This window comes from Mustelus asterias, unplaced genomic scaffold, assembly GCF_964213995.1.
Source record: "Mustelus asterias unplaced genomic scaffold, sMusAst1.hap1.1 HAP1_SCAFFOLD_441, whole genome shotgun sequence".
NCBI lineage: Eukaryota > Metazoa > Chordata > Chondrichthyes > Carcharhiniformes > Triakidae > Mustelus > Mustelus asterias.
In genome coordinates, this window is record NW_027590394.1 from 302,661 (window position 1) to 322,178 (window position 19,518).

Here is a 19,518-nt window from a genome sequence, read left to right on the forward strand (position 1 = left end):
CCTCTCATTCACTCCGATTGGTTGGAGGACCAGCCCCTCCTTCCTCATTACAGGAAGGATGTGGAAAAGATTGAAAGGGTGCAGAGGAGATTTACAAGGATGTTGCCTGGATTGAGTGGCATGCCTTATGAGGATAGGCTGAGGGAGCTCGGTCTTTTCTCCTTGGAGAGACGTAGGATGAGAGGAGACCTAATAGAGGTATATAAGGTGTTGAGAGGCATAGATCGGGTGGACTCTCAGAGGCTTTTTCCCAGGGTGGAAATGGTTGCTACGAGAGGACACAGGTTTAAGGTGCTGCGGGGGTAGGTACAGGAGAAATATTAGGGGGAAGTTTTTCACACAGAGGGTGGTGGGCCAGTGGAATCGGCTGCCATCAGTGGTAGTGGAGGCAAACTCAATAGGGTCTTTTAAGAGACTCCTGGATGAGTACATGGGACTTAATAGGATGGAGGGTTATAGGTAGCCTAAAAGGTAGGGATATGTTCGGCACAACTTGTGGGGCCGAAGGGCCTGTTTTGTGCTGTAGTTTTCTATGTTTCTATGTTTCTAAGCATGAACAGTGCTAAATTTGAGGCTGTCACGTATAGTACTATACACATTTGGGTACTATCCTGTATGTAGAAATATAGGTTGTGTTTGAAGAGCATTTTTGAATTTACTAGCACAAAGTGATATCTCAATTACAGAGGGAATGATTTAATAGCCCCAGAGCAGAGAGGGTTGTTTTTATTCTTCTTTCCCCACCTCACCCAAATGTTACTCAGTTGCCCAATTTACAAAGTAATACCAGGTGAAAGGCTGTTTTCCAAAGACACGTACTATTACGCCTCAATAAAAACAAATCTGCAGCCCCCACAAGGAGAACTGTAGATTGACTGTAGATTAAATGAGATGTGTTTGCACACTCTTGTCACGTTAATTCTCAATGCTTTATTTTCTTATGAACATTTATTTTTCTTGTTCGACAGATTTGATTATCTGCTGCAACAGACCGAGCTTTTTGCCCACTTTATCCAACCTACTGCACAGAAAACTCCAACGTCTCCTTTAAAGATGAAACCCGGGCGCCCACGATTAAAGAAAGATGAGAAACTACGCTTCTGTCGGTTGGACAGTAAGATATATTCCAGGCAATGTATTTTTGGATTCATGATGCAAATTCTGAGAGATTTCAACTTGGAAAGTGTTCCTGGTGTTTGAAGGCCAAAGAGGCGTTAATGTTGGGATCAAAGTAGAATGGTGGAAGTAAAGCTTTCATTCCTCCTTGAGGTTTTGGGGCCTCGGCTTTCAGTGATTTGGATATAACTCTTTACTGCTTCATCCAGATTTGCAGACTAGGTTAGGAGCAACCACAAATTGGGATCATATGATGGAGTTGCAAAGAGGGCATAGCCCAATGAGTGGGCAAAGCTGTGGCAAATGTAGTTCAGTGTGGAGAAGTGTGAGGCCACCCACTTTGGAACTGAGAAAGACAAATCTAAGTGTTTTCGACAAGAGAGATTATTGTGGAGGAGCAAAAGAGATTTGAGTTTCCATATATACAAATAACACGATATTACTGCACTGTTACAAAAGATAATGGAATATGCTAAGAGGAAGATGGCATTTATCTCAAAATAGTTTGGGATGAAAAAATGAGGAAGTTGTACAGAGCCTTGGTCAAACCTCAGCTGGAGAACTGCCTTTGGTTCTGGGCAACGAACCTCAGGAAAGTAATATTGGTCTGGCAGCGGGATGCTATCTGGTCTTAGTGTCAGGTTATGAGAACATAACATGTTCCGTAAATTTGGCTTTCATTCCGTTAAGCTTAGTGTATTAAAGAGTGACCAAATTGAGGTGTTTAAAATGATTAGGGGATTTGATAGGGTAGATACAGAGACTAATTTCTTTTGAGGGAAATCTGGTTCAAGGGGGCACATCTTAATATTAGAACGAGGTTCGTTAGGATTGAAAGTGAGGGCTATTTCGTTCCACTTGGTGGAAAGGTCTGCCCCAAATGGCTGTGGGTGTTAAATTTTCTGAATGGATTTTTTTCTTTGTTGGCTGCACTATCAAGTGATATGAAGCAACAGCAGGCATGATTTAATTGAATAAACAGATGTCTGAGGTTGCATGGCCTACACCTTTTCTCTGCCTTTTTAAAGTTGAAACAGCATCTTAGTCACCAAGTGTTCAAATATCCTGCATCCGTATAACAGGTGTGGAATTCCTGTCAACCTTGCATTCAAAACACTGATGTTATGAAATGTGTCACATGTATGATTAAAGAGTCTGTTGACAACCATTGGCACACAAGATTATACATGTGTAATTACCTAATTAAATGAAAAAGTACTAATATGTTGTGTAATCTACCAGGGTCTTGGGAGAGTATTTACATAACAGTAGATTTCAAAGTTTATGTTTGGAATCAACTTTAAATTAAAACAATGGCCACCTGCATGAATTGCAATTTTGAATCTTACTTCAATAACATGCTGTACGTAGGGCATGGTGGCACAGTAGTTAGGGTGGCAGTGTGGCAGTGGTTAGCACTGCTGCCCCACAGCGCCAGGGACCCAGGTTCGAGTCCCGGCTTGGGTCACTGTCTGTATAGTGTTTGCACATTCTCCCCGTGTCTGCGTGGGTTTCCTCCGGGTGCTCCGGTTTCATCCCGCAGTCCAAAGATTAGGGTTAGGTGAATTGGCCATGCTAAATTGCCCCTTAGTGTCAGGGGAACTAGCGAGGGTACATGCATGGCATTATGGGGATAGGGTCTGGGTGGGATTGAGGCCGGTGCAGACTCCATGGGCCAAATGGCCTCTTTCTGCACTTTAGGATTCTATGTCCTAATCTTCACCACAAAAGTGATGCACAATCTCCAAAATAATTTGTATGGTGCTGTTTATTCTGAAGTGATTGTGGATTTGAAATTGACTGCAGTAACAGCTCTTTTAAAATGGTTTGGAAAGTAATAGTAACCCCTCGCACAAAACTATTCACTTTTAATTCTCAGCTATCGGCATCGTCGTACGGAACAGGAAGAGGATGAAGAGCTACTGTCAGAAAACAGCAAGACAACCAATGTCTGCACAAGGTTTGAAGAATCCACATCATGTGTGTAAAGCCATTTTATTCATTATTTCATACATGAGCTCAGTTTTCACTCCCTTTTCCCAATTGCTTTCACATTTTCAGTCACCATTCATCGATGTGCAGTGTTCAATTTTGTCAAAATTAGACTTGTGGGACATTTGAGACTGATGGAATTAAATCTCCAAAAACAACACCTCCCGTTCTCCTGGTTTAATTGGCTGTGTTTATTTGCATAAGGGGTCTTTTTAATGGAACAATCTACTAATGTTGACAGACACCACGGACTCACTCCAGCCTAACTTGTAATCTGACATCATATTTTCTGACTGGATATTGTCGATATTGAGTATTTTGAGGTCAGATTCAGCATGAATAAAATGCAGGGTAAAGCTGAAAGATCTCCCTCATGCCAGTATGACATGTGTTTCATATATCAGCCTTTCACCTTGCTCTTTGTTTTGTTCAGCTTTGCCCTCTCAAAAAGTGCTCCCAAGGAACTGAGTTGAAACTGCTCCAACTTATTTTTCATGGGGTCCTAGCAGCCATTTTAACATGTTAGTGTGCGCCACATGAAAAGGAACCATCTGCTTTCATGAGGAATAATTGGATTATCATACAGATTGCATACATGTAACATGCTGTCCTTTTGGTGTTGAGAATCATGTATAATCAGTTCCTTACCCTATGAAATGGTGAGCTGAATGATCTGTTCTCCCAAATGGCATTTCCCCAATCAAAGAACAAAGAAAAGTCCAGCACAAGACAGGCCCTCCAGCCCTCCCAGCCTGTGCCAATCATGATGCCCTTACTAAAATAAAGAAAAACCCTTCTGTCCTTATTTGGGTCTGTATCCCTCTATTCCCTCCCTATTCATTTACCCGCTGAGATGCCTCTTAAATGTTGCCAATGTGCCTGCTTCCACCACCTCCCCTGGGAGTGCATTCCAGGCACCCACCACTCTGTGAAAAACTTCCCCCACACATCTCCCTTAAATTTTATCCCTCTCACCTTGAACCTGCGCCCCCTTGTAATTAACACTTCCACCCTTGGAAAAAAGCTTCTGACTATCCACCCTGCCTATGCCTCTCATCATTGTGTCCACCTCTATCAGGTCTGTCCTCAGCCTCTGTCTTTCCAATGAAAACAGTCCTAGTTTATTCAACCTCTCCTCATAGCCAACACTCTTGAGACCAGGCAACATCTTGGTGAACCTTCTTTGCACTCTCTCCAAAGCTTCCACGTCCTTCTGGTAGTTTGATGACCAGAACGGCACGCAATGCTCCAAATACTCATAACATATTCAAAATCCCAGTAATGTCCATGCAATGATTTCTCACAAAGCAGTCAAAGCCCAGGAACCTGGTTCCTCACCATCATTCCTTCTCTCTGCCCTCCCAATCTTGCTCATACTTGCCTTAGTGAAGTTTAGGTGCTCTGTTTAACAGTTTATGTTTCTTTATATACTTTGGCCTTGTTTTATTGGTCAATTTAGTTGCTATAGAATGGTAGTAGTCGTGGTGAAAATCACCACCTTCGTTTTGGAGCCTGCGTCTGAACGCTGACATTCTTTATGCAAACATTGAGACCCTAATACTAAATGGATTGTGCTGCTTGCTTTTTGTTGTCTCAAGCTATCATGTTGCTTTCAGTTCAATGGTTCCTGAAACAGTAATACTTTTCCTTTTGGTCATGGCACTGATTTCATTTCCCCTTGAGCTGTATTCTGTACAGACTCTTGCAACGGTTGAAGGCTCTAAATGTTTGGGGTCTCGTCCACAGATGTAAAAGGAGGGAAACTCCGCGACTATCAGATCCGTGGACTGAATTGGCTGATTTCTTTATCTGAGAATGGCATTAATGGTATCCTGGCAGATGAAACGGTATGAATACACATTGATTGTAGACATAACAAATGTTTGGTGTAGGCATGTGAGATGTTTAGTTTAAAGGATTTAATAAGATAAATGTCTCTGTAATGCACTGGTTATCACGTTCGCCTCACGTGAAAGGTTCCCGGTTCAAAACGGGGTGAAGCATTCATTATATGTATTCAAGAGGCGGCTCGGTAAAGCACTTGGGGTGAATGGGATCAAAGGTTATTGGAGGGGAGGGGGGAAGCAGGATGAGGCTATTGAGTTGGATGATCCGCCATGATCGTAATGAATGGCGGAGCAGGCTCGAAGGGCCAAATGGCCTCCTCCTGCTCCTCTCTTCGATGTTTCTCAATAGGGAACAAGTATCTTCTCCCCGATGTTCGAGGGTGTACCATTCAAAGATTAGCGGAAACCTGGAACGTTTGTTTTCTCCTCCTTCCTGCCAAAACCTAGCTTTTTATTTTATGGAAAACTTGAGGTATGGTTAGTCTGGACATGTCAAAACTGAGACGAAGGTTTTTGTTAGATTAGTGTGAAGGGAAATGGAACCAAGGCAGATAAATGGAGTTACGATGTAGATAAGCTATGATCGAATTAAATTGCAGAACAAACTTGATGGGCCGAATGGTTTCTTCCAGTACCTTTCAGAAATGCTTCAGGACAACAATGATGAAAAAAGTCTTTGATTCTAAGAGAATTAATTGTTTTACTTTGTTTAACAGGGTCTCGGGAAGACTTTGCAAATTATTGCTCTTCTTGGGTACATGAAACACGATAGAAACATTCCTGGACGTCACATGGTTCTAGTCCCCAAGTCTACACTGCACAACTGGATGCTTGAGTTCAAAAGATGGATACCGACTCTTCGAGCTATTTGTTTAATTGGTGACAAGGATCAAAGGGTAAGAACTGTGTTTTATGTTTCCAAAAATACTGTTGGAAAATACAACTGATGCATGGAGTTTAGTTTGAAAATGCATTGCACGTTGTGGAAGTAATCCGTGCAGTGCTTGTTGGATCTCCTGCCACATGTTGGCCGACCCCAGTGGGAAAGTACAAAGGCCGAATGGCCTCTTCCTGCACTGTAGGGATTCTATGGTTTGGAGAGTTGCCAAGAGCCAATTGCCCTTTGGCCCCTCTCCACCTTTGCCCGTCATGCCCTTGACGCTGCTCACTGCTGGCGGGGCTGGAAAACCCCAACGTCAGTGTTTTATTCAGTTAAATTTGTCTGATTCATGCCTGTGATCAGATCTGTTTCTGCTGCATCCCAATTGTCTTCTAGAAAAATAAATTTCTGGTGTTTGGAAAACTGAAATGTAACCCACTTCTTACTTTATCAGGCAGCTTTCATCAGAGATGTCCTCCTTCCTGGAGAGTGGGACGTTTGTGTGACGTCGTATGAAATGCTCATCAGGGAGAAACCTGTTTTCAAAATATTTAATTGGCGATATGGTTATGGATGAAGCCGAAAGGATCAAAAATGGGAAACCCAAGGTAAGTGTGTTTTCCCTTCATTTTCTCTGCTCTCTTCCCCATCCCGTCCATTACCACCAGAGTTAATGGCTACCATTGTAGTGAATGCTACATTTTCTGCCTCATCTTCAGGTGAATTGGGGAGAAACGCAGGCTTGATTTGTAGCATGGGGGCATGAGGAGGGGGCGACATGGTAGCTCGGTGGTTCGCACTGCTGCCTCACAGCGCCAGTGACCCATGTTCGATTCCCAGCTTGGGTCATCGTCTGTGTGGAGTTTACACGTTCTCCCCGTGTTTGTGTGGGTTTCCTCCGAGTGCTCCGGTTTCCTACCACGGTCCAAAAAAATTGCTGGTTACGTACGTTGGCCGTGTTAAATTCTCAGTGGACCGAAGTGTGGCGACTAGGGGATTTTCAGAGTAACTTCATTGCAGTGTATTTTTGAGCAAGGTGCAGTTATGTGTGGGACCAGACAGAAAATGAGGCACAGAAGTTTGCTGCACACTGTTCCCCTGGAGAGGGGAATGCAAAGACGGGGTAAGACGGAGTGGCAAAGAACAGTAAAAAATAATTCAGTGTGGATGGAAGTGACTGTTCTCTGGTGAATGAGATAACGAAGGACAGGAAGATTGGAACAAAAGTTTGGAGGGAAATCCAGGAATAGAGATTTTGAAATGAAGGAAAATGATACATTTTGAGTACTAATGGTTAATATAATTGTTATTTGCTGCTTTCACTGTTCCTTCACACTTCCGTCAAAGCTTTAAGAGCTAAATTAAAAGGGTTATTTATTGTCACAGATGGAATGCGAATCTTGAGGAAAAGAGCGCTTTAATCTCACAATCCAATGCAGACAATCATTTTTAAAGTTTAAGTTTATCAGTGTCACAAGTAGGCTTACATTAACACTGTAATGAAGCTACTGTGAAAATCCCCGGGTCGCCACACTCTGGCGCCTGTTCGGGTACACTGAGAGAGAATTTAGCACAGCCAATGCACCCTAACCAGCATGTCTTTCGGACTGTGTGAGGAAACCGGAGCACCCGGAGGAAACCCACACAGACATGGCGAGAACATGCGGACTCCACACAGTTACCCAAGCCGGAAATCAAACACTGGTCCCTGTTGCTGTGAGGCAGCAATGCGCACCGCTGTGCCACATTCAACCAAATTACTCCAGGGGTTCAGAAACTTCTGGGAAAGTTATTGCACCATCAATTATTGAGGCTCGATAGTTAATCTCTGGGTTTTAACACTGGTGGAAGAGTGGAGTGGAAATATTTGAATTGAAAATCAAAGATCAGATCTGCTTATTCAGACCGCAGTGTGCTCTTGTTTTAAAAGCTTTTTAACCAGCTGCCCCTTCCACAACCATTGCTTTTTAACCAGCTGCTCCTTCCACAACCATTGCTTTTTAACCAGCTGCTCCTGCCACAACCATTGCTTTTTAACCAGCTGCTCCTTCCACAACCATTGCTTCGATTTGAAAGAAATACCATTCAATTGTGGACGACTCTGGAAGTTTCCATATTCCCGTCTTGCAAGTTATAGATAACCGTTTGTAATCTTGATGTACTATTACTACACTTGCTTTTTGCTTCCTAATGCAAAGCATTTGGTGCCACTATATCTGAATTCATTGGAGAAATGACAGACACGAATACACACCTAAAAGATCAGCGAACTTTTAACTGCAGTCTGAATCTACAGTTGTGCCAGTCGTATAATTCGAACTTGTACCCAGTTTGTCCAGTCATGCTTTTAAATCTGCTAAATTTACAGCTCTCTGAAATAGTGAGAGAATTTAAAACAACAAATGGATTATTGCTCACGGGTTCACCACTTCAGAACAACCTGCACGAACTCTGGGCTCTGCTCAACTTCCTCCTCCTGGATGTCTTCAATTCGTCTGCAGTAAGTAATGAGAAAAGCAGCTTGACAGTGACTGTACCGTTTGTCTAAGGTTCAATGACAGTGTTTCAACCTATTTCTTTTTGGAAGGCATGAGAGAAAGCTGCAAAGTTGTGTCTTTTTCATTTTTGAAGCTAGTGTCCGGGGAAGCTGTCCAACTTGCTGGAGGGTGTTGTGTGACACCATTGTTCCTTGCATTGGGAGCAGCCAGGTCGCTAAATGGCCGCAGTCTGTGTATTAATTTGTCCACCTGCCCACATTTTGTGAGCACTATATTCACCAGATGTGTGCCGATGCAGAGTCCAATTGGTGATGTCTGCTCCTCTAACCCTTCAAACTGCTATTGACCATTCCTGATGCTCAGTGTCACATCTGCCTTACACTGCGAAGCGGATTTAACATGCTTGATGTTTCCTTCAGCAAAACTGTCACCTTGTGTCACAATTCTAAACTTACATTAAAAGCTTGCTGGGGTGAGAGCTTTTTCCATATCTATCTCAATCCACAAATTAGCTATCAGAAGTATTTTAGTATTTATTTTTGTTAAAGTAAGAAAAGCTATGTTTCGAACTGAATGCCTAACTGCCCATTCTTCCTGTGTGGGTGTCCTGTAGCTTGTTACAGAGATGGGAGTAGGTGGTCCAAGGGAAAAAAATGATTTTTTTCCATGTTAAGTTGCTCACATGCCGACCAGCTGAAACTGATTTGCAATTGTTATGAGCAGCTGTGCATCTGTTTTCTGATATAATTTGTGAACGATCTAATTTGGATGCTACCTTTTTTAAATTGCCATTCTTGTTCTTCTAGTGATAAACAATGTAATAATAGAAACCATTGGATGTGGCGTTGATGGAAGTAACACAATATGCTAAAACGTTTGGGGTTGGCATGAGTCGAGCCGCTTGTTGTTCTTTGCAGGTCTTTGATTCTTGGTTTGACACAAACAACTGCTTCGGGGACCAGATGCTGGTTGAGCGATTGCACATGGTAAGCTTCTTATCTTATCTGTATTCTGATGCTGGGACGTCATTAAAATGCAAAGTTATTTCGAGCCCATCGCCCTCAGAAATATTATTCACAAAGTTGTATATTTGTGTGATGAAGTGATGTGCCTTGAGAGTGTTTGGGGCTAATTTGAAGAAACAGCAAGGTTTCTTTTCTTCATTTACTGGGTGTGGATGTCGTTGACTAGACCAGCATTTATTGGCCATCCCGAGTTGCCCTTCAGAAGGTGGTGGTGAGCTGCCTTCTTGAACCACTGCAGTCCCTGAAGTTCCAGGTACATCCACAGTGCTGTTAGGGGAGGAGTTCCAGGCTTTTTGACCCAATGACGGTGAACAAGCAGCGATATGTTTCCAAAGTCAGGATGATGAGTGACTTGGAGGGAAACCTCCAGGTGGTGGTGTCCCCAGGTACCTGCTGCTCTTGCCCTTCTAGGTGGCAGTGGCTGAGAGTTTGGAAGGTGCTGCCTAAGGAACCCTGATGAATTCCTGCAGTGCATCTTGTAGATGGTACACACGGCTGTCACTGTTCATCGGTGGTGGAGGGAGTGAATGTTTGTGGAAGGGGCAGCAATCAAGTGGGCTGCTTTGTCCTGGATGGTGTTGAACTTCATGACTGTTGTTGGAGCTGCACTCATCCAGGCAAATGGAGAGTATCCATCACACCCTTGACTTATGCTTTGTATCTGGCGGAGAAGCTTTGGGGAGTAAGGAGGCGAGTTACTCACCGCAGGATTCCTGGCCTTTCACTTGCCCTGGTAGATTTAGAACTGTCAATTTATAGATTAAAAATGTGATGGCAAAAACTGAGGATCTATGTTCTACTAAATGTTTATCCGAGCAGTGTTAAATTTTGAGTTACTGCGTGTGAATTACAAATTAATTTGACTTTTATGAAGTGATAAAGAACATAAGAACATCAGAAATAGGAGCAGGAGTAGGCCATCTAGCCCCTCGAGCCTGCCCCGCCATTCAATAAGATCATGGCTGATCTGAAGCGAATCAGTTCCACTTACCCGCCTGATCCCTATAACCCCTAATTCCCTTACCGATCAGGAATCCAGCTATCCGTGATTTAAACATATTCAATGAGGTAGCCTCCACCACTTCAGTGGGCAGAGAATTCCAGAGATTCACCACCCTCTGAGAGAAGAAGTTCCTCCTCAACTCTGTCCGAAACTGACCCCCTTTGTTTTGAGGCTGTGCTGTCTAGCTTTCTTTCGAAGTGGAAAGAATCTCTCCACCTCTACCCTATCCAGCCCCTTCATTATCTTATAGGTCTCTATAACATCCCCCCTCAGCCTTCTAAATTCCAACGAGTACAAACCCAATCTGCTCAATCTCTCCTCATAATCAACACCCCTCATCTTTGCTATCAACCTGGTGAACCTTCTCTGCACTCCCTGCAAGGCCAATATATCCTTCCACAATTAAGGGGACCAATACTGCACACAGTATTCCAGCTGCGGCCTCACCAATGTCCTGTACAGATGCAGCAAGACACCTCTGCTTTTATATTCTATCCCCCTCGCAATATAGGCCAACATCCCATTTGCCTTCTTGATCACCTGTTGCACCTGCAGACTGGGTTTTTGCGTCTCATGCACAACAAGGACCCCCAGGTCCCTTTGCGCAGTAGCATGTTGTAAATTTTTCCATTTAGATAATAATCCAATTTGCTATTATTTCCTCCAAAGTGAATAACCTCGCATTTGTCAACGTTATACTGCATCTGCCAGATCCTCGCCCACTCACTCAGCCTGTCCAAATCTCTCCGCAGAACTTCTATGCCCTCCACACGATACGCTTTTCCACTTATCTTTGTGTCGTCAGCAAACTTTGTTCCCCTACACTCAGTCCCCTCCTCCAGATCGTCTATATAAATGCTAAACAGTTGAGGCCCCAGTACCGATCCCTGTGGCACGCCACTAGTTACCATCTGCCAACCAGAAAAGCACCCATTTATTCCGACTCTCTGCTTCCTGTCGGATAACCAATCCCCAATCCACGCAAACACCCTCCCCCCAACTCCGTGTGACACAATCTTCTTCAGCAAACTATTGTGAGGCACCTTAACAAACACCTTTTGGAAATCCAAAAACACCGCATCCACCGGTTCCCCTCCGTCAACCGCACTAGTCACATCTTCATAAAACTCCAACAAGTTCGTCAAGCACGACTTTCCCCTCATGAATCCATGCTGCGTCTGCTTAATCGAACTATTCTTATCCAGATGGCCTGCTATTTCTTCTTTAATGATGGATTCCAGCATTTTCTAGTTGGCACCGCTTCTTGCAGACATGACTTACCTGCGATCCACTGGAATTAAGTGGTGGCTCTATTCGTGTAACGAGAATGGTTTCTGAACAGTCCAGCTGCATCCCACTTAGAATGGATTAGAAATGTTAAAGGGCACAAAGCTCAATGAACATTTACCAGGTGTTCTTGCATTCAGTAAACAGTGCTTGAAGTAAACATGGCATTTAAGGTGCTGGAATAGGCAACTTAGAAATTGATGACACGAATAGATAATTATTGCCTTTCACTCGATGTAGGCAACTACCACAGGTGTTTTTAATTAGGGTGGACATTTTACCCAGATCTGAATAATTTGAATCACTTCAGATATTACATAATATGGTGAAGGGGGAGAGATTTCTTTCGCTTCATTTACTCTCAATTATTTTTTCTGTGGCCATATATTGAACTCCTCAGTTGACCTTGGTAACAAGGCCCATTCAGCATCCCCACGGCCTGTTCCAATTGCTGATACCGACCTTGATAAGAGCATTTCAATTGATGCTGGATCTCGAGTAGAACTGCTTCCTGATCAGGAAGACTTGCTAAATTAAAGTGTTTTTATCACATTTTGGGAGGTGCAGGGTAAGGGAAATAGAATATTTTTTGTTTGCTTCAATGTCTATCCCCTATTTGAGAAGCTGAAATGGGTTGGGGAAGAGGAGGAATGGTAGGTTACAATTACTCGGATTTATCTCCTCTTCTGTTCACACTACAAGCTCCATTTCCTAACCATTCACTCCAAACCTCTGTCTGGTTCCTGTCTGTCTGAGGCTTCACCAAACTCTTTGCAATTGTGATATCCTAATTGAGCCTGAACTACATTTCCAACCCCATATTCTCAATATTACCAATACCAGGACCATAATATCGCCCGCCCTTGTTCAATCCCTTAATTAGCACTAGGTTTTCCGAAACAGCCTCCCACCTTGCACCACGTGGAAGATTCGATTCATCAGAACTGCTGCTGACATGAACCAAGTTCTGTCCACTGCTCCATTTGTGCATCGCTGTTGGTCAACCTTCAGCTGTTTAGCCAAAGCACTGGAATTCTTTCCCTAAATCTCTCTGCCTCTCGAGCTCATCCTTATTGGACGGCACGGTAGCACAGTGGTTAGCACTGCTGCTTCACAGCTCCAGGGTCCTGGTTTCGATTCCCGGCTCGGGTCACTGTCTGTGTGGAGTTTACACATTCTCCTCGTGTCTGCGTGGGTTTCCTCCGGGTGCTCCGGTTTCCTCCCACAGTCCAAAGATGTGCGGGTTAGGTTGATTGGCCAGGTTAAATATTGCCTCTTAGAGTCCTGGGATGTGTAGGTTAGAGGGATTAGCGGGTAAATATGTGGGGGTAGGTCCTGGGTGGGATTGTGGTCGGTGTAGACTCGATGGGCCGAATGGCCTCCTTCTGCACTGTAGGGTTTCTATGATGATGATTTAAGAAACTGCTTTAAAAACTCCTTGGTCACCTCTCAATGGGTTTTTTGGTAGCTCGGTGTGAAATTTGTCTGATAATTGCCCCTGTGATGATCCTGTAGACATCTTATTATCATAGAATCCCGACAGTGCAGAAGGAGGCCATTTGGCCCATCAAGTCTGCACCAACCCCACATATTTACCCCGCCAATCCCACTGACACCAAAGGTTTATTTAGCATAGCCAATCAACCGAACCGCACATCTTTGGAATGTGGGAGGAAACCGGAGCAGACACGGGGAGAATGCACAAACTCCACACAGAGAGTGACCCGAGGCCAGAATTGAACCTGGGTTCCTGGCGCTGTGAGACAGGAGTGCCAACCACTGTGCCACCATGCCACCTATGTTAAAGGTGTTGTAGAAATGTACATTGTTGAGGAATGAGGAAAGTGAATTTAAGGTTACTGCATTTCTTTCTCATAAAGGGTTGGATTCCAAGGTCTGATCTGTTCTGTTGCAGAATAAAGCTGTTGACAATCTAATCTGAAGTTGTAGGTGTTTTCATCAAGTGAACATTCAGCCCACACCTGTAGATGTGCTTCAACCCATGGCTTGTTCAGCTGTTTTTGTTGAACCTGTGCTTCAGTCCACAGAACTGTTCAGTGCAGCTTTTGTAACATTGCATTATTTTGCTTGAACTTCTTGGGCATCATCAGTGTGTAAAAAGCATGTATTCTCACCTGAATTAGGTATTGAGACCCTTCCTCCTCCCACATATTAAAGCTGAGGTAGAAAAGAGCCTGCAGCCAAAAAAGGAAGTCAAAATGTATGTGGGCCTGAGCAAAATGCAACGGGAATGGTGAGTGCACAACTTGTGAATCTTAATGTGTTGCATTGTGAAGTACGGCATCATCTTGCAACAACTCATTGAAATTGTGCTGCACTTCAATCAACAATTAGAGCATTTGTAGAACTAAGGGAATAGATTCACCAGTGTAAGCGAGTGTGATTTTACCCAATGCACCAATAATAGGCTGACTCCCTACTATTGACCATCTTGCTTCCGTCTGATCTGTAAGATTTTTGTGTTTGGAATTCTAACTTCCCTCAATCATTTCCATTATTTTTTTCCCGAAACAGAAGATCATCATTGAATTCAGACTGGACGATTGCCATTCAAGTGTGATTATTACAGTGCTTTCAAACTACTTTGCTCTCAGCTTTGGGCTTTCTTCTTTCAAACCCCAATGCAGCCCATTATTGATACCCACCTGATCAGGTACTAGTGAGGTGTCCCCTCCAAACCTATTCACCATGTCGATCTAGTTGGTCAAGGAGAACGCTGCAAAGCCCTTCAAAATGAATCTGTACCCGATGCAACACAATGTCATTGCCTCACGGTGATGCCAGGATCGCTGCCATAAATATAAAATAGTCACTCATAAATCAAACAGGAATTTAGGAGAAGATTCAAAAAAGAAAGTGGCAGAGTGGTTCCTGTGGAACTCAATACCACAAGGAAAGGCATGACATTGATGCATTTTAGGGAAGTTTGTTAAACATAGAATGGAAAAAGAAATCGAAGGTGTGAGGAGACTCTTATCATGAACACTGATCTGGAATTGTTGATCGAAACGGCCTGTTTCTGCGTTACAAATACTTAATCCCAGAGTACTTCATATTACTCGCATCCAAATGACATGAAAAGGAATATTCCCATCCCTTCAAACCCTGGCCACCTGGAATGAATTGTACTTTATATCAAAGAACAAAATGTTGAGTGTGTATTAGTCGTAAGATATGGGTTTCTATCTCTGTGAGGCTTAGATGGAGCACCCTGTTCCCTGGTAGGTGAGAGTGGTTGGAATGTGGATCCTAGACTTTGTCCGAGGCACCTAGAGAACAAAGCATTCATTTTAGGTTGTAATTGCTTTCTGTTGAGCTCCATTAAAAAAATGAATTTATCTCCAATTTGTTGTGATGAGATTTAATTCTGGCCTTGCTGACAGGTACACCAGGATATTAATGAAGGATATTGACATCCTGAACTCCTCAGGGAAAATGGACAAAATGCGTCTATTGAATATCCTGATGCAACTGCGCAAGTGCTGCAACCACCCCTATCTGTTTGACGGAGCTGAACCTGGCCCACCTTACACCACTGACACTCACCTGGTAGTTAACAGTGGCAAAATGGTGGTACTGGACAAACTGCTGCGGAAAGTGAAGGAGCAAGGTCAGCCGCAGGCCTGGTCAAGGCTTTTGTTTCCCTTTCTGTCTTTCAATCTTTCTATAGGAAGGAGACATGGAGTGATTTGATAGTTTCGTGGATACTTGAGTAGCTCGGACGGGGTGGGGTGTGGCCAACATAAGGCATAAGGCCCAAATTAACGATTGCCAGGCCGTAAAGGGAAATTAATTGAAAATATTCCAAAATGTGTTATAAATTAATATGCAATAAACTCTGGAATCAGCAATGGTTTTAGTTATAGTAGGACAGGCAAAGAAGCTTACTGAGATATCCTTGAGGAGAGAACCAAACTAAAACACAATGCAAATTAGGTTTTTAGAATATGTTCAACAAATCTGTGATTAGAGAGTAAATATAGTAATAAAGTTCACGCTTTGTGAAATAGATGACATTGTCTCAATGGATTAAGAATTAGCGTAATGTTAAAGTTCCTATTTTGGGAGGATGTCGGTTTGGATTCTGATTCGATTGGAAATTCAAAGAGCATGCCAGTCACTCGAACTCGAATCCATGACCAAATTAGTTGAGACTCTGGAGACCAGGAGGAATTGAACAAAAACTACTGTGCAGTCCGATCCATATAGAAGGAAATCGGGTGGAGTGGAAAATCAAACATCCTGGTGTATAGATTGGCTGTAAACAACCGCCTGCATGGTTATTTGTGCATTTCCGAGTCCGATGTCAGACTTTGTCATGCTCTGGAGGACTCCTGTACCTGTGCTGCAGACTGATCAAAAATAGAACAGGATTTTTAGTAAATGAAAGGGGTTTGTGATGTTTAGCCTTCGTAAGCATGCAAGGATTTCCACGACGATGTCTGCAAAAGAATTTGAAAATGATGACTGATGACACCATGACAGCATTTGACCTGTGCAGCAAGGTACAGCAGATTGCATGCTGTGATGTTTTGGGTTACAAATCAGCACAGGTTTTAATGAGTTAAAAACAGCTGAAAATACTCAACTAATCTGGTAGCATCAGCGAAGGGTCAACTATGACTCTTCAGAACTCCCCTCTCCACAGATGCTGCCTGACCTGCTGAGTATTTCCAGAACTTTGCTTCCATCTATATAGCTTTTATTTCACAAGTTTTAGTGACTGTTTAAAACAATAGAGTGTCTTGATCTGAAATAGCATCCCGTTTTAGTTGTTCTGGCCTGCCACACGCCATCCACTGGGGCTGGGGGCTCCCAGAAACTGGCCGATTTACCATCAACTATTCTTCATGAGGAGAGTTGGATCACAGGCCTCTGCAATGCGTGATGGGCCCCATCCTCCTTCCGGGGGAATAGTTACAGGAGCCACATATTCTGAAAATTGGGGGCTAACGTGTTGGGAGAAGGTGAATGGAATAATTACATGGTTTGGGATTGCAGCTATTTTTTGATTAGGGTTTAGGTTTTGCTGCCCAAACTGCAGCACCGTCTGGAATCCAGCTGGAATATAAACCCTTTGAAATCATTCCCATCAATCAAGGCAGCTGGGTCACATGGACAGTTCACATTGTATGAATTATAAAATTGGAGTTGGTTGTGTGTGTTCATTTATGCCTCCTGTACTATCACTAGTTTACTAGATGACTCTACATCCTGCAAGTTACCAGTGAAATTTGGTTTCCATTATCCACATCAGTCGATGTAGATTTTTGAAGCATTTGTGTATCTGCGCTGTGTTCTTGGCTACCGATCAACCGATCACCCTGTTGAATGATCTTCTTTTCCACAGGTTCTCGGGTGTTGATCTTCAGCCAGATGACCAGGGTGCTGGATATCTGGGAAGATTATTATATGTGGAGAAACTACGAGGATTGTAGACTGGATGGACAGACACCGCATGAGGAGAGACAAGTATGTTTCTTGCCCTGTGCTTTCAAAACTGAGCTTGTTTGAGGAAAGTTCCAACCTCTTAAATTGATCTGAGGCTCTATTATCTAAGTAAGAATTCGAGACTTAAGGTTACAAAACTGACTCAAGGTTTTCAAACAAGAAATATGAATATTCAATTTGAATCTAGCATCTATTTGTATTTTTAAAAATGAAACTTTCCAACAATTAGTAAAAAGATTGGTCCCAATCGCTTGTTCAATTCTGGCTTAACTTTTCTTTCTCATCCCTCCAGGATTCTATTTCTGCTTTCAATAGTCCTGGGAGCTCAACGTTTATCTTCATGTTAAGCACACGCGCTGGGGGTCTTGGTATAAATCTAGCCACGGCAGATGTAGTAATCCTATAGGACTCAGACTGGAACCCTCAGGTAGACCTCCAAGCTGTGGTAAGTTACTGAGCGATTAGTTATTTGTGTTCTGAAAGCCACGTACAGTTGAATATATAACTATTGTAGCTGGTTTTAACATCCAAGTGCACTGATCAAGCGACATTTGGTATTTTACTGCCACTGATACCCCCTCAAATCTTCCGTGTGTTGCTCCCATGGTTTCTTTAAAACTCCACTCGACTGAACTGGTGGAAATATTTCAGCAAAGGCCTTCAGTTTGCTTCTCTTTATGTGAATGGAGCGTGCGGTTGTTTTCAGAATTGGCGTGGGATGATTTCAGCTGACTGGGCATCTTGTTCCTCACCAATTAACTTCCAAATCCAATTGAGAGTTTGGAAATGAAATCCATTTCAAGTTTCAGTAATGCTGAGGTGTCACTGTCAGGAACTGCCTTCCGTGATTCAGTTTCACACAAATCAACTGATGCACGGATTTTAATAAGTGCTTCGTGATTGCCTCGTGCACCAAGGGCTTATGAATTCAAATCTCACTCATTTGCGAAGTTTGAATTAAAGTTTATAGTGAGCAGCAAAAGGGAGCAGGGCTCCCCAGTTGTTCAGGTGCTTCACTAATATGCTTCAGGGAAGAGCATCTGTCAGTACTTGACTCCAATCCACAAACACAGCGGTGATTCTAATTCCCCTCCAGTGTGAAGTGGCAAGTTTCTCAATTGCTTCATTGATCCACCAGCCAGTTACCGGATTGCAATCAATGCATCTGAGAAATAATTAAATAGGTCCAGGTGCTTCCTTTGTTTTCTCGGCCCTCAGTGGGCAGAGAATTCCAGAGATTCACCACCCTCTGAGAGAAAAAGTTCCTCCTCAACTCTGTCCTAAACTGACCCCCCTTTATTTTGAGGCTGTGCTGTCTAGTTCTAGATTCCTTTCCAAGTGGAAAGAATCTCTCCACCTCTACCCTATCCAGACCCTTCATTATCTTATAGGTCTCTATAACATCCCCCCTCAGCCTTCTAAATTCTAACGAGTACAAACCCAATCTGCTCAGTCTCTCCTCATAATCAACACCCCTCATCTTTGCTATCAACCTGGTGAACCTTCTCTGCACTCCCTCCAAGGCCAATATATCCTTCCACAATTAAGGGGACCAATACTGCACACAGTATTCCATCTGCGGCCTCACCAATGTCCTGTACAGATGCAGCAAGGCATCTCTGCTTTTATATTCCATCCCCCTTGCGATATAGGCCAACATCCCAATTGCCTTCTTGATCACCTGTTGCACCTGCAGACTGGGTTTTTGCGTCTAATGCACAAGGACCCCCTGGTCCCTTTGCACAGTATCATGTTGCAATCTTTTTCCATTTGGATAATAATCCAATTTGCTATTATTTCCTCCAAAGTGAATAACCTTGCATTTGTCCACCTTCAGTCCCGTTAGTCTACCAAGCACTGCCTCCCTGGTAACATTAATTGTATTGATTACCTCGCCTCCTACCAACCCTCTATCGTTACTATTCGGTAAACTATTTGTGTCTTCCACCGTGAAGACCGACACAAAAAACTATTTAAAGTTTCAGCCATTTCCTCATTTCCCACTATTAAATCCCCCTTCTCGTCCTCCAAGGGTCCAACATTCACTCGAGCCACTCTATTCCTTTTTATACATTTGTAAATGCTTTTACTGTCATTTTTTTAATATTGAGAGCTAGCCTAGCTTCATAACCTATCTTTCCTTTCTTTATTGCTTTCTTAGTCGTTCTTTGTTGTTTCTTAAAGTTTTCCCAGTATATTTCCTCAGTGTATTTCGGTGCTTTGAGGTATTAACTTTAAATGGCAGCGTTGAACCTTTGGGGTCCCATGAGAAGTGTTAATCATTCCCAGCCTTCACTCCAGAATTTTATCTTGCATTCTTTTCTCTGACCGAGTTATGGCACGGATGTTAAAGCTTTGTGTTGGGGATTGTGAATACATTGGATCCTCCCTCAGTAAC

At 43.1% G+C, this 19,518-nt stretch overlaps 1 pseudogene; it reads left to right on the top strand.

Annotated features, from left to right (window-relative positions):
• The first annotated feature begins 552 nt into the window (after positions 1-552).
• Positions 553-19,518, top strand: part of LOC144486741 (SWI/SNF-related matrix-associated actin-dependent regulator of chromatin subfamily A member 5-like) — a 42,767-nt pseudogene continuing 23,801 nt past the window's right edge.